The 16,385-nt window shown below is 43.0% G+C and overlaps 1 long non-coding RNA gene across 1 annotated transcript in view; it reads right to left on the reverse strand.

Moving 5' to 3' along the window:
* The window catches only part of LOC129528083 (uncharacterized), a 28,315-nt gene extending 14,312 nt beyond the window's left edge, over positions 1-14,003 (reverse strand). The window contains exon 1 of the long non-coding RNA XR_008673277.2: positions 13,895-14,003. This is a non-coding gene — a long non-coding RNA (uncharacterized lncRNA). The remainder of the gene's footprint in view (positions 1-13,894) is intronic.
* Between the last annotated feature and the right edge of the window lie 2,382 nt (positions 14,004-16,385).

Genomic DNA, 16,385 nt, shown 5'->3' on the forward strand with positions numbered 1-16,385 from the left:
TCTTATAGGAATGGTCAATAAACACAGTGAGAAACATTGGGTTAAATTGTGGTGCAAATTCTATCTAGTGATGGTAAATATTTCAATTTGGGGCTAAAATGTGATTTAGCTCTTAATTAAAATAATTATTGATTAGTAGATGTTTGCACTAAGTTATCTGAATAAGCTTCTTTCATGGAAACAGAAAACTAGAGTGGAAAGCCATGCTAACTGGGCTTCTCTGTTACCCACACCTGTGAGGAGGGCGTCCTCTAAAGCAGCTCACCCAGCGCAGTGGTTCTCAATCCTGACTGCATATTAGATCATCTGGGATGCTTATTAAAAATACCAGTGCCCCAAGAAAAGGATGCCCTGTCTCACCACTCCTATGCAACATAGTGTTGGAAGTTCTGGCCAGGGCAATCAGGCAAGAGAAAGAAATAAAAGGTATTCAATTAGGAAAAGAGGAAGCCAAATTGTCCCTGTTTGCAGATGACAGATATTTAGAAAACCCCATTGTCTCAGCCCAAAATCTCCTTAAGCTAATAAGCAACTTCAGCAAAGTCTCAGGATACAAAATCAATGTGCAAAAATCACAAGCATTCCTATACACCAATAACAGACAAACAGAGAGCCAAATCATGAGTGAACTCACATTCATAATTGCTACAAAGTGAATAAAATACCTAGGAATCCAACTTACAAGGGATGTGAAGGACCTCGTCAAGGAGAACTACAAACCATTACTCAACAAAATAAAAGAGGACACAAACAAATGGAAGAATATTCCATGCTCACGGATAGGAAAAATCAATATCATGAATATGGCCATACTGCCCAAGGTAATTTATAGATTCAATGCCATCCCCATCAAGCTACCAATGACTTTCTTCACAGAAGTGGAAAAAACTACTTTAAAGTTCATATGGAACCAAAAAAAGAGCCCCCATTGCCAAGACAATCCTAAGCAAAAAGAACAAAGCTGGAGGCATCATGCTACCTAACTTCAAACTATACTACAAGGCTACAGTAACCAAAACAGCATGGTACTGGTACCAAAACAGAGACATAGACCAATGGAACAGAACAGAGCCCTCAGAAATAACACCAAACATTAACAACCATCTGATCTTTGACAAACCTGACAAAAATAAGAAATGGAGAAAGAATTCCCTATTTAATAAATGGTGCTGGGAAAACTGGCTAGCCGTATGTAGAAAGCTGAAACTGGATCCCTTCCTTACACCTTATACTAAAATTAATTCAAGCTGGATTAAAGACTTAAATGTTAGATCTAAAACCATAAAAACCCTAGAAGAAAACCTAGGCAATACCATTTAGGACATAGGCATGGGCAACGACTTCATGACTAAAACACCAAAAGCAATGACAACAAAAGTCAAAATAGATAAATGGGATCTAATTAAACTAAAGAGCTTCTGTACAGCAAAAGAAACTACCATCAGAGTGAACAGAAAACCTACAGTATGGAAGAAAATTTTTACAATCTACCCATCTGACACAGGGCTAATATCCAGAATCTACAAAGAACTCAAACAAATTTACAAGAAAAAAACAAACAACCCCATCAAAAAGTGGGCAAAGGATATGAACAGACACTTCTCAAAAGAAGACATCTATGCAGCCAACAGATACATGAAAAAATGCTCATCATCACTGGTCATCAGAGAAATGCAAATCAAAACCACAATGAGATACCATCTCACAACAGTTAGAATGGCAATCATTAAAAAGTCAGGAAACAACAGATGCTGGAGAGGATGTGGAGAAATGGGAACACTTTTACACTGTTGATGGGAGTGCAAATTAGTTCAACCATTGTGGAAGACAGTGTGGTGATCCCTCAAGGATCTAGAACTAGAAATACCATTTGACCCAGCAATCCCATTACTAGGTATATGCCCAAAGGAATATAAATCATGCTACTATAAAGACACATGCACACGTATGTTTATTGCAGCACTCTTCACAATAGCGAAGACTTGGAACCAACCCAAATGTCCATCAGTGATAGATTGGATTAAGAAAATGTGGCATATATACACCACAGAATACTATGCAGCCATAAAAAAGGATGAGTTCATGTCCTTTGCAGGGACGTGGAGGAAGCTGGAAACCATCATTCTCAGCAAACTATCACAAGGACAGAAAACCAAACACCGCATATTCTCACTCATAGGCAGGAATCGAACAATGAGATCACTTGGACACAGGGCAGGGAACATCACACACCAGGGCCTGTTGGGGGATGGGAGGCTGGGGGAGGGATAGCATTAGGAGAAATACCTAATGTAAATGACGAGTTGATGGGTGCAGCAAACCAACATGTCACATGTAAACCTACGTATCAAACCTGTACCCTAGAACTTAAAGTATAATAAAAAAAAATAGGTAGAAGGCAAAAAAAAAAAAAAAAAAATACCAGTGCCTGGGCTCTACCCCAAACCAGTTAAATCTGAACATCCAGGAATGAAGCCCAAGTATCAGCAATTTTTAAAAGCTCACCAAACAATTTTCAGGTGCAGCCAAAGTTGAAAACCACTGGCTCTAATGAGAACTGAAGGGCTAGTCTTGCAAAACGAACCTAGGAGTTCACAAACACGGATTTTGCTGGTAGGGCCTCTTTCAGAAATAACATCAGACAGGTGCCTTTACTTCCAACAGCCATGGCTGGTAAGTAGGAAATTTTAGCTCCATCCAGTCAAATACTGGCTGCGGTGGAAAATTAGCTCAGTCGTCATCATTGATTAAGCAGTATTTTTCAAAGTCTCTATTCATCAGGAAAGGGATCCCACTCAACAGATTAACAGGTTACTTTAGTGATTAGCTAGTGGTTTTCATCAGGTTAGCAAAATGCTTTACAGATACAGTTCAGTCAAACCGTAGCTCCTGATACTGACAAAAGAAATCTCGCAGCACTCTCCCCCACCCATTCCTGACTCTCAGGGTTGGGGAAGGCAGTCAATTCATCCCACCTGGTACCATTGTTCCCATTGCCTCAGTCTACTCCATCCTGTCCATCTTCTCTTACACTCCAAGGCCAGGATAAGTTCTGGGTTTTGACTTGACAACAATATTCAAATTCTCCTTCTCAATTATTCTTTTTTGAATGAAACAAGCTTTATATCTTGAACACTTTTTCTACCCAAAATGCCTTGCAATTGTTGAGGTATTTGTATAGGCTTCCTCTGTACTTTCCACCTTTTTCATATCTTTTAAATAACAGTTTCAGCAAGCAGTGCCATTCAAGCAATTATCCGAATCATTTAGTCTGCCTTGGTTGGATACCTTGAGAAGGTGGGCAGTTGGCAGCAGAGAGACCAGGGACTCCTCTGCTCTTGCTCTGAATTCTCCCACCCCAGATTTCTGATCCTTTGCCAGCTTTGAGGAAGCAGTCTTGCTAGAGGCCCACTTCTTGTGGCCCTTAACAATTCCACCACAGGAAGCAGCTTGGTGTCATGGCGGGAGGGAGGTCTCAAGGCCCGGGAGCCTGGAGATGCAAGGGGGGGTCATGGCACCACCTTTTGTAGCTGAGGGACCCTTAGGCAAGCCATTTAACTTCTCTGAGCTGCTGTTTCCTCTCCTGTGAAATGGAAATAAAAATACCCACCCTGCCTCCCTTAATAGATTGTTGTGAGAATAAAGTGAGGTGGTAGATGTGAAAGGGCTCTGGAAATTGTGAAGCCTCATATAGCTCCAAAGTTTTAGCGTTAGACTGTGGATCCGCACAGCCCTGAATTCCATTCTTCATGACAAAGAAAGTCGTCAACATCAAATGCACAATTGAAGGGCCCCTTTGGGAACACACGACAAGTTCTCCTTCCTACTGTCTGACTTACTGATGGAGATAGATATTCCCAAGGCAGAGAAAATTCTGCTGGCTTTGGTCCCCTGAGAGCTGTCATAGAAAATATGACAAGAAAGCCTGCAGAAAGATAAAGGGATTAAGGGGCTTCAAAGAAAAGGGTTTTGTTTTAGCAAAGACCTTCTCTATAGAGGTCTCTAAACCAGTACAGGCTCTTCACCCGTCCCAGATGGTTTACATGGTGGCCCTGTCTGAAGGCCCCAGATGGCTAAAATGACCTCTATGAAAGCATCACACTGTCTGAGGAGCCTAAATCATAAGCAAGGCAATCAAGCTTCTACTTTTGTCACGTTGCACTGAGTCAGCCAAAACCCATCAGAGGACAAGTATTTTGCCAACGTGAAAACAGAATCATGCACATCTTTACCAGGATATTTTAACAGCAAAGGAAATCTGAATTCACTTGCCATATAAAGGACAGGCTAGAGGAGTTATTCCTATCCAAAAAGTAAGCTGCCTTATGGTCAGAATGAAGCTCGGTTCCTAGGAATGAATGTCACATTAAATGCACAAGATTCAATGTGGAAAATGTATACAGTACAGATACAGTTTTAAAATACTGTATTAATAGAATGACGGGAGCAGTTGTTCAAGCCTGTAACGCAGTTGTTCTAAGAAGCTTGATATCTAGTGACATCTAGTGGTGGCAGATATGAAAGCCTTCATGGCTATTATTTTCAGGATGGCAAAACAATGAATTCACCAAACTCGCCTATTGGTCGGAGTATAGTTTTTTGCAATTCTCATCTTCACTCGCCCATTCCCCATGAACCAGAACTTGAGAACTCACATCCAACGCAGAATATGGTAGCAGCAGTAACAGAAAAAAAAAAACAGAATATCTTCAGGCCTGCTGTATTTTTCGTTTTTATTTAAATTGGTGCTTACCATAAACCTGCTTCCTTTAGACATGGTAGATAATTGTAGCGGCAAGAATATGGCATTTGTGGGTCAAAAATCTAAGATGTATTGCCTGGTATAGACCTAACCTAGCAGACGGTATGACACTAAAGAATAACCTCGTTGAAGAACAAACAGCATGTTCCCTTTTGAAATAATAAGATTTTTTAAAATGCTTTTTATCCAAAAAAGGTAGACATTCTCCCTTTTTACCCAATGAATTTGCTGTTCTTTAGTACTGTACCATTCAGACCTGGCTAGCATAAACTCCATCTTACCGGTCTAGTGTATTCCATGACGGTAAGGCTTCACTGTAGCAAGACAATACTTTTTCAATGTGTCTGAGAGAACTCAGCGTTCCAGTAGCCACAGCCTTCTGCTGTTGAGAGATTCCCTCCTATGAGGGCTTTGTTATCAGGAAGCCAGTAAAAGTCTCCGCCCAAATCAGTAGTAACAGCTGGAAGGGTCATCAGGGAATAACACTCAGCTGGGGCTTGCCTGGAAGGGTCATCAGGGAATAACACTCAGCTGGGGCTTGCCTTGAGTATAGGAAAACAGCAATTGCTTTACTTCCTATTCACATCCCTTTTTGGAAACTCTCCTGGAATTTTGCAAAAGTACTCATCATTCATTCATTCAACAAAAGAAATAAGACTTTTGTGAGAGTTTCTTGTCTTAGTCATTGCATTTACCAGATAAGGTGGTTTTGAAGCCCACATTAGAATATAATTTGAGCTTGCATAAGCTCTATGATGCTTTAATACAAGCTTGTCCAACCCGCGGCCCAGGACGGCTTTGAATGTAGCCCAACACAAATTCATAAACCTATGAGATAACACAATTCAAAACATTATGAGATTTTTTTGCAATTTTTTTTTAGCTCATTGGCTATCGTTAGCGTTAGCTATTTTATGTGTGGCCCAAGACTATTCTTCCAGTGTGGTCCAGGGAAGCCAAAAGAGTGGACACCCCTGCTTTAATCCATTGTACCACAATCCTACAAGAAACCATCCTCAGAGGACACGTTTTCCTGGATCTCATCCAGGCTGATGGGTCCTCAGGAGAGCCCTCTAGTGCTCAGAAACAGTATCTGCACCAAGAGGAGCTCATTGCAGCTAGATACAGGCTACAGTCAAGACCTAAAGGGAAGCCCTGGGAGGTTCTAATGCCGGATTCAAAAATCAGGGGCGGGAAGGGGGAAGAAGAGGGCATAGCTGGAGTCTGGGGAATCATGTAGTCCTCCGCACACTCAACAGCAAGGCCAGTAGCCTCTCTGGAGTTCACAGATGAACAGCCTCCTGCCCCATTGACCTGGAGGAGGAGAGAGGAGGATATGCCTTTACTGGTCAGTGAGCATCTTCCCACCAACACTCCGTTGCATGGCTCTAATGCCGTTAGGAAGAGCAGCTTGGAGAGCTGGCTAGCTACCTGTGTGAAATATTTGCATGGCTTGCTTCATAATTTCATTCAAGTGTCTGTTTGAATGTTCCCTTTTTATAATGGCCTTTCCTGGCCCTCTATTTCAAATATCCCACCCTGCCCTGCTTGCTACCAGAGCTCTCTCCTGATCTCCAGCCTGGTAGTTCTGGATGCCACTTGAACTGCCACCTAGAGGCATCCAGGACTACCAATGGCTGCAGCATTTTGTCCTCAATTGTCCACAGCTGAACACATCTTCTTCCCCCAGACCTGTTCCTCCTCCTCCTGGGGTCCCCACCTCAGTTACCAACACCATCACCATCTGGCCACTCAAGCAGGCATTCCGGACTCACGTCATTCCTTCTTCTCTCTCAACTCCCTCCCAACCTCCCCCTTCTCCCCTGATTCAGGCAGTTACCAGGACCAGCTGGTTCTTCCCATTAAATTTCCCTTGGATTTGTCCCCTCTGCTCCAGTCCCTCTGTCCCTCAGTTCAGGTTCTCACTGCCTCTTATTTCTCACTTGGACATTGAAATAATCTCCCTGCTTTCAGGCTTACCTCCCGCAATTCATTGTCCACACCGAAACCACAGCACGCTTTCTAGTCCTATTCTGTGGCCCCCTACCTGCTAAGTTTCCCCTCCCCATCATGTACAGGATGAAGTCCAAGTCTCTTTATGACCTGGATCCTAGGGTTCATCTCTCACCATTCCCCACATGCTCACCTTGTGTCATGCTCACACAGGTAGTCCTATTTTTTGGAACATTCCACCCTCTTCCATGCCTCTGTGCCCTTGCACATGCTGTTCCCTCTGACTGGAATGGCCTCCCCCATCTTCCCAGACCTCTGCTCCTCAGCCCCCTTACCCATGGATTTAGTTGCTTCTTCCTGTGAGTTTTCATAACACTTCACTTTATCTCTATCCAACAACTGTCTCATATATTTTTCATAATAATCTTTTCACCGATATGTCTCCTCCACTAGACTGTAAAATCCCCGAGGGAATAGGACAATATTTTCATTATTCTTTGTATCTCTAGCATTTGGCATTGTACTCAGCACATATTTAACGGCTCAATAAATGTTTGTTGAATGAATAAAAATTATAAGCCATCAGTTACATAGATAACATGGGAGCTTTTTGGAGTCAGAAGAGCAAAGGGACTTTGCTCTTCCACAGCCTTAATTATCCAGGTTCCCCTTTTTATCTCCTTTTTCCCCAACCAAACCCTTATTTCCTTCAGGGAAACATCCTCCTCCATGCAGCCCATATGGGAAAACTAATCTCATTCCCAGTTCCAGAATGTTCCAAAGGTAATGCCATTCCAATGCCTTCCCAGTAATTGGTTCCAGATGAGCATATGACTGAATTTGGACCTAGGAGACATGAGAAAAGATTTTCTGAGGGCTTCTCAAGCTTGAAGAAACAACCCTTGAACTCTTTCTCTAGACATTGCTACAAGCCCAGGAAGAAGAAGCCAGCAGAGCCAAGAACATCTTAGGAAAATGGGGCAAGAGCCCCTGGATTAATCCAGCACTGATGCCTACCCATCTCTGGACTTCTCATCATGTGAGCCCTATAAATCCTCTTTTTGCTTAAGTCCTTTGGAGGTCTTCATGCCATTATTCTTACTCATAATTAAAATCATCTCACCTGAAACATATATTCAAAATAATATACATAAATAAATTTGTATTTGAAAAATATCACTTAATCACTCATGCCCTGCTTCATTCTCTAAAAGTAAATCATATTCATATCACCCATCCCCTTTGTGAAATATGTAGTAAGTCCTGAATTAATGTCATCAGTGGGTTCTTGGAAACTACAACTTAAAATAAAACCAATCTTGCCTATAACCCTAGTGGTTTGGGAGGCCAACACAGGAGGATGGCTTGGGGACAGGAGTTCAAGACCAGCCTGGGCAATATAGCAAGACCCTACTTCTACCAAAAAAAAAATTAATCAGCTAGGCATGGTGGCACATGCCTGTCCTCCTAGCCACTTGGGAGGCTGAGACGAGAGGATTGCTTAAGCCCAAAGTTTGAGGTTACAGTGCGTTATGATCATGCCACTGCAGTCCAGCCTGGGCTACAGACCGAGACCTCGTCTCTAAACAAAACAAAACAAAACAAAAACAACCAGCACCAAAAAGAAAAAAGAAAAAAAAAGATAACAACTTTCCATTGGCTATTTGATATAGACAAGAGTTAAATTCTTATGGCATATTTCTGGTTGCAAAAACATCACCAAACTTCTAAACAAAGACCAAAACATTTCCAGTGTTAAACATTGAAATAAATGTGAGCTATACATCCATTTAAGAAATATTAATAGGCCGGGAGCGGTGGCTCATGCCTGTAATCCCAGCACTTTGGGAGGCTGAGGCAGGAGGATCACTTGAAGTCAGGAGTTTGAGACCAGCCTAGCCAACGTGGTGAAACCCTGTCTCTACCAAACATAGAAAAATTAGCCGGGCGTGGTGGTGTGCACCTGTAGTCCCAGTACTAGGGAGGCTGGCAGGAGAATTGCTTGAACCCGGGAAGTGGAGGTTGCAGTGAGCCAAGATCCTGCCACTGCACTTCAGCCTGGGTGACAAGAGTGAAACTCCATCCAAAAAAATATTAATAAAAATGAGTAAGATAATTATTCACCCACTTATACCACTTCAGGGTTACGGGTGGTCAGAACCTATCCTAACAGCTCAGGCTGCAAGATTGGAACCAGCCCTGGCCAGGACATCATCCCATCACAGGGTGCACTGACACACACCCACACTCACTCCAGGTGAGATTATTTAGACACGCCGATGCACCTAATGCACACATCTTCATGATGTGGGAAGAAACCAGAGTACACAGAGAAAACCCACACAGACATGGGGGACCATGCAAACTCCACATAGACAATGGCCCCAGCTGGGAAGCAATTTTTTTTCTCATCAATGTTATAACAAAATGATGCTGAATGAAATGACGTTATCTGAGGACCTGCTGTAGTATAGCTTAATAAAAATCAGTAGAGCAACCAGTGTCAGCCCAAGTTCATCACATAACATTGACTGACAATTCTGTCACCTTTTGATAAAGCTTGTGTAACAGCTAACATCCTGATGAGTAGAAGGGAAGAGGCTGTCAAGAGGAGTTCAGCTTCAAATTTCTATCACTGTACATTGTCGTATAATTTCTTCCCTAGCTTTAGTCACTACAGTATATTGATATGTCCATCAGTCCCCTGGTTGGTTGCCTTTGAAAAAAAAAAAAGACAATGATGTTAACAATTCTTAACCATAGGTGCAAGGCTCCACAGAGCTGTCACACTGAACCTGAAAGCTAAGAGAACAAAAACAGGCAAGTCTGGGCCCCCTTTGGGAATGATCTTAGACTTGGGCAAGATTGCTGGCTGGGTCGGTGTTCGGTGTTCACTCAGGAAAATGAAACCCCTGGGGATATTCTGAGGAGAAAAGGATGTAAACAGACGCTTAGTTATAGAAGTGGTAGAAGGCCTGGAAGAACATACGAGAAAGAAAAGATTTGGTTTGGGCATAGGAGCACCAAGGCGAAGGGGGTTACCCAACCGTCTGCAAGCGGCTGCTGCCTGTGGACAAGAACTTGCACGTGGTGCTCCTGCTGGAGAAGCCACTGCTGCTGCCCATGGGGAGCCAAGGAGCCTACAGGCCCGCTGATGCCACCAAAGCCGCCATGATGCAGTTGCCCACGGCCGCCCTTAGCCACTCGCTGCTGCCAGCGGCCTCCCTAAGGCAGGTACAATGGCTCCCCACCTGCTCCCAGTGAATGCCCTCCACTGTGGGAGAACTGACAGACCTAACAGGAAGGGAGGTTGGTTTGCAGATTTCAAGCCCCCAGGGAAGAGAAGAGAGCATGGAAGGCTGAGTGTGGAGCTTTTCTGCCCCTGCCACCAAGGTCAAAGTCATATGGACCACATGATGCCTTTGAGAATAACAAAGGTGTTTAATGTTCAAGATTATTTCATGTATTTGTTCAAGAAACTCCTATAATCCAACAGAGGAGCTCAGAGAAGTATAAGGAGGCAAGAGTCAGATTATACAGATAACCCCTGCAAGGGCAAGATACCACAGTCCATCACTTACTGTTTGGTGGTCTCACATTCACATGGAGTCAAAGGACAACTCACAGGAGTTTGTCCCTTTTCCCCTTGCCTTGCCTTTCCTGCCAGTTCACACACAGGCCACATCTGTCTTCCTTACATTTGCTTTGTTCTTCCTTCCATTTTCTCCCCTTACCCAACCCCCCACCTTTTTATGTTTTTTGCTTGTTTGTTTGTTTGTTTGTTTGTTTGTTTGTTTGAGATGGAGTCTCTCTGTGTCACCCAGGCTGGAGTGCAGTGGTGAGATCTCAGCTCATTGCAACCTCCACCTCCAGAGTTCAAGCGATTCTCATGCCTCAGCCTCTGGAGTAGCTGGGACTACAGGCATGTGCCACCATGCCAGGCTAATTTTAACATTTTTGTAGAGACAGAGTTTTGCCATGCTGCCCAGGCTGGTCATGAACTCCTGACCACAGGTGATCTACCCACCTCGGCCTCCCAAAGTGCTGGGATTACAGGTGTAAGCCACCATGCCCAGCCCCCTCAGTGGTTTTAACCAATCTCCCGATGCCTCCTGAGTGGACCTCCTCAATGAAGCCAGAGGAACTAGTTGGTTCTTTTGAGCCTCCCCAGCAAACAAATCAAATAAATGTTCCTCTTGTTACTATTTACCATGCTTTCCACAAAAGCACAAAGTGTTGCTATACTAACAGAGTTCGTCTTTTCTCCTCATCTTCCTGAGACCACTGTATTAGTCTTGTTCACACTGCTTTAAAGACATACCTGAGACTGGGTAATTTATAAAGAAAGGAGGTTTAATTGACTCAGAGTTCTGCATGGCTGGGGAGACCTCAGGAAACTTACAATCATGGCAGAAGGTGAAGTAGGCACGTCTTACGTGGCGGAAGTTGAGAGAGAGCAAGCAAGAGCAGGGAAAACTGCCTTATAACACCGTCAGATCTCATGAGAACTCACTCACTATCAGGAGAACAGCATGGGGGAACTGCCCCCATGATCTAATCACCTCCCACTAGTTCCCTCACTCGACACATAAGGATTATGAGCATTAAAATTAAAGATGAGATTTGGGTGAGGAGGCAGCCAAACCATATCAACCACCTTCCAAGGAATAAGGAAGAACATCCTGGAGAAGTTTACCAGACCTTGTTTGGAAAGATGTCAAGAGCATACATGGAAGCTCCAAATTATACGTTGGGCTTGCGAATGTGCTGCTTTGAGGGTTCCAGAACCTGCCTCCATGGAAGAATCCCACTCCTCCCCACCCTTACACAAATACCATGTCCCTAATCAGCAATGAGTTCCAACCAAAGAACATCCTCTCTTCCTGATTTCTGTACAGAAGCTTAGGAATTCAAGCCAAGGAATTTAAGTTGTGTTTTTAAAGGATTATATCTATGGAGATGAATACTAAAGCCAATGTGTGGGTGATTGTGAATATTTCATTCAAACCCAAAATCTCTTCCAGTGGTCAACAGCAAGGGCTATAAAATGCAAGCATGATATCTTCCCTGCTTATTTCACCTCTGAGCAGTAAGGGAACCACCTTGCTGAAATAAAACACTCCTTGGCCAGCCTCCCACATCCCCCAAGCCCCAGCATTTGGGTCCAGATCCACCTCATCAGAAGGGAGGCACAGACACCATGAAGGAGGAGATGGCAGGCGTGTGGCTACATGATGGGGGGCATCATGAAGCATGGGCTCCACTTGGGCGTCTCCCCTCTGCATCTATAGGTGGTGCTATGACTGTGTCCAGACACCTGCTGTCCTCACACATGATGCCTCTTTCAAAAGCGTGGGGGAGAAAAAGAGAGAGAACTGCGTACACAGGGGTGCATGTGCTTTACCTGGGTGGAAGCAAAACAGACTAGCACCTGCAAGACACCTCTTTAGAGACATTGAAAAGGACATTTGACACAATCAGCTCTTGCAGTAGCCCACCAGGTTTCCTGAAACTGGATTCATGCATCACTTAAGGGCCCCAGAATGTTTTTGCTGGCCTAAGGCAGCATAGTAACCAGAAGAAACATATTCATGGCCCACACTGCCACTGGGTAAACTTTGGTGACTATGGGTAAACGGCCATCTCCAACAGAGATTTATTTGTCAGACCGAGCACTATCATTCCCTCCTGATCAGAAGAACAGGGTCTTCTCAAGAGCCCCATGGGTCTTGGCAGCAGCAAGAGGTAGCATAACAGAGGGCCTAAGAGCATGGATTCTGGAAGCAGCCAGTCCTAGTTTTGATTCCTGGCTCTTTCATTTACTACTGTGTGGCCTCAGGCATTTTACTTAACCTTTTCTATTCTCAGTTTCTTCACCTGTAAAATGGACATGTTAATAATAGTGCCAAGGTAGGTAGAATTCTAAGATGGCCCCAAGATGCATACTCCCTGGTGTATAATTTCCAGGACTGTAAATATGATAGATTTCACCCACTTGATTAGGTTACGTTATATGGCACTGATTGACTTTAAGAAAGGGAGATTGTCTGGGTGGGTCTGACCTAATCAGGTGAGCTCCTTCAAAGCAGAGCCTTTTCAACTGGACACAGAGAAAAAAAAGCCAGAGTGATGAACTCCTGCTGGCCTGAAAGAAGTAGAAACGACCAGGTTATTAACTGCCTACAGGGGCCAAGTGGCAAGAAGTATGGGAGGCCTCCAAGACCAAGCTGACAGCCAACAATGAAATGGAAATCTTACCCCTATAACTGCAAGGAACTAAATTCAACCAACAATCTGAATGAGCTTCGAAGTGGATTCTCCCCAAAACCCCAAGAAAGAAACACAGCTTGGCTAACACCTTGATTTCAGCCTCATCAGAGCCTGAGCAGAGGACTCAGTCATGCCATGCCCAGACTTCGAAGCTACAGAAGTGTAAGTTGATAAATGGGCATTGTTTTAAACCACTTGACATGGGGGTTTATTATGCAGTAGAAACAAACTGATACAAGTACCAAATTCATAAGGTTTTGCTGAGGAAAAAATACACATAAAGCATTTAGCACGGTTTGTGGCACACATAACTGCTCAGTGAATGTTAGCGATTCTCAACATCCATGAGTCAACAACAAGGCACTGAAAGAAAAGACAAAGCTTTACAGCATCAATGTCCTACCTTGAAAAAATCACTTAACCTCTCTGAATCTCAGCTTCCCCACTAGTAAAATGAAAGAGTGTAGCTCAATAATAATATTGGCATAGAGCCTTCACAAATGGTAGCTCATTCAATTGCTCCAACAGACCATGAAGATAAAATATAATTATAAAATCTCATTTCCCAAATATAGAAATGAACATGCTGAAATTCAGAGAGGCCACTTGGATCGGCTAAGATTGCACATAAGTATGGCAGATTGAAGTTCTGAACCCAGAATTTCTGACTTTCAATCTTGTGTTCCTTCCAGCTATACCTTATTCCCTCAAAAACCTTTGCAGTTCTGAAAGTGTGTGATTCAACAATATTTACAGCAGTTGTTGCTCCTGATGGCTGGATTTATCCAAATGCCTCTGTTCTTTTGTCCTTGTGAGCTAATATCGCCTGACCATGGTGACTACCCAGTGTATTATGATCCCCTTGGCCTTTGCTTGTTTATTTCTTTAGCTGTACTATGGTGTATTTACCTCACAGTGTGAATTCCAACATGAAGGAAGCAGAAATAAGGTTGGAGGTTGAACCCTGAAAGGAGACAGACCTTGGGCCACCGACCAATACTGGTTACATAGTCACGATGGCTGAGCCACAGACTCTCAGAACTTTCCACTCACTGTACCTCACAGGTGAGTTCCTAACAACCCACAAAGTAATAATTACAAAGATCTGTCTCCATAGAAACCTTGGACACCTGCAAGTATAGTTTCAGTTCATTCTTATTTTATATCCCTCCAAAGTGAAGAAGGAATAAAAGGAGAGGGGGCAGGTAGTCAAAATCACAAAGGTTAATAATTTGCCTCCCTAATTCATTTGGAAATACCATTATCTTTAAAATTTCTGTAAATTTTTCACATAATTCAAAATTATTCTCTGTAGTGAATTCCTTCAAGCAAGAATACCTTAATGTAAATGATCACTCTGGTATTATGGCAGTCACCTTATCACCCCCGCATACTACATCAGAAACCAGGTAACTAAAGGACTCTTTCCCTCAAGCATTCTTTCAGCCAATATTTATCATGCCCGTTTAGAATCTGCCTCAGTGCTAGAGCTGGCTGGGATGGAAAAAGTTCAGAACAAGGTTCTTGCTCCTAATTTAATGTCAAAACACTATCTACATACTTGCGATGGTCGATTTTATGTGACTTAGCTGGGCCACAATGCCCACATATTCAGTCAAACATTATTCTGGATGTTTTTGTAAGGGTGTTTTTGATGAGATTAATATTTCGATTGGTGGGCTCTTAGTAAAGCAGTAACCCTCCATAATGTGGGTGGGCCTCATCCAGTCAGTTGAAGGCCTGAATACAACAAAAGATCGATCTCCCCTGAGCAAGAAGAAATTCTGCCATCAGATAGCCTTCAGACTTGAATCGCATATCTGCTCTCCCCTAGGTCTCCCCTGGGTCTGCAGCCCAAACTGCAGATTTTAGACCTGCCAGTCTCATCACCATGTGAGCAGCCAATTCCTTAAAACAAATATTTCTGGATAGATAGATAATAGACAGACAGATAGATAATAATAGGTGATAGATAGATAGATAGATAGATAGATAGATAGATAGATAGATAGATGATAGATAGATAGATAGATAGATAGATAGATAGATAGATAGATAGTAGATAACCTCCTATAGGTCTGTTTCTCTGTAGAATCCTGACTAATACTGCAAGTGATTATTGAACCATGCATGTCACAAGTCTAATTAGAAGTGACAAGGAGTTCAGGGGAAGAGGCTGGCAGAGAGGAGGAGAAAGAGTTTTCAAAGATTAAAAACTGAAAACTGTGCCTCAAATAAAAGAGAGAATTAAAGCAGGCCAAGAAGAAGAGGAAGGGCACAGGCAAAGGAGGAAAGGTACTCAAAGATAGTAACAACAGCTGCTGGATACCGAGCAACGCCTCTGTACCAGGGCCTGTGATCAGAGATTTACATTCATCATTTTATTCAGTGCTTATGGAAACCCTACAGATGGCTGAGATCCAAAACATAGACAACACCAAATGCTGGTGAGGATGTGGAACAACAGGCATTCTTATTCATTGCTAGTGGGGATGCAAAATGGCACAGCCACTTGGGAAGACAGTTTGATAGTTTCTTACAAAGCTAAAATAGGCTTGTACTTTCCAGCAATTGAGTTCCTAGGGTATTTACCCCCATGAATTGAAAACTTATATCGATACAAAAACCTCCACACAAATGTTTATAGTACCTTTATTCATAATTGTCAAAAAACCAGAAGTAACCAAGACACCCTTTGGTAGATTAGTGGATAAGCAAACTGGTCCATATTTATAATGAAGTGTTATTCAGAAATGAGCTTTCAAGCAATGAAAAGACATAGAGGAATTTTAAATGCATATTCTGAGTGAAAGAAGCCAGTCTAAAAAGGCTACCTACTGTGATTCCAACTATATGCCATTCTGGAAAAGACAAAACTATAGAGACAGTAAAAAGATCAGTGGTTGCCAGGAGTTGTGGGGGAGGAAGGAAGGGAGGAATGAAGAGATGGAGCATGGGGGATTTTTAGAGCGGTGAAACTGTTCTGTATGATACTGTGATGATGAATACATGACATGCATTTGTCGAAACCCAGAGGAACTATGAAATAGGAAAGGGAGAGAAGGGGTATATGGGAAATTGTACTTTCTGCAAAATTTCTTCACAAACCCACAACTGCTCTAAAAAATAACCCTTATTAATAGAAAATTTTATAACTCTAGGGGATAGGTATTATCCCCATTTTACAGGTAAGGAAACTGAGGCAGAGGCATAAATAACCAAGGTGATACAACACTACTAAACAATGGCAGCTCCGGGCAGCAAATGAAGGAGGTTCTGTGCTCACCCTCACTTCCTGCTGAGGATGCAGGGGACAGGCAGAGCGCTCCCACTCTCTCTCTCTCTTGCACAAATGCTCTGTGTCCCCACACCAGCCAACAATTAATGCCTGCCCTTTCAT

The sequence above is a fragment of the Gorilla gorilla genome, chromosome 19 (assembly GCF_029281585.2).
Source record: "Gorilla gorilla gorilla isolate KB3781 chromosome 19, NHGRI_mGorGor1-v2.1_pri, whole genome shotgun sequence".
Taxonomy (NCBI): domain Eukaryota; kingdom Metazoa; phylum Chordata; class Mammalia; order Primates; family Hominidae; genus Gorilla; species Gorilla gorilla.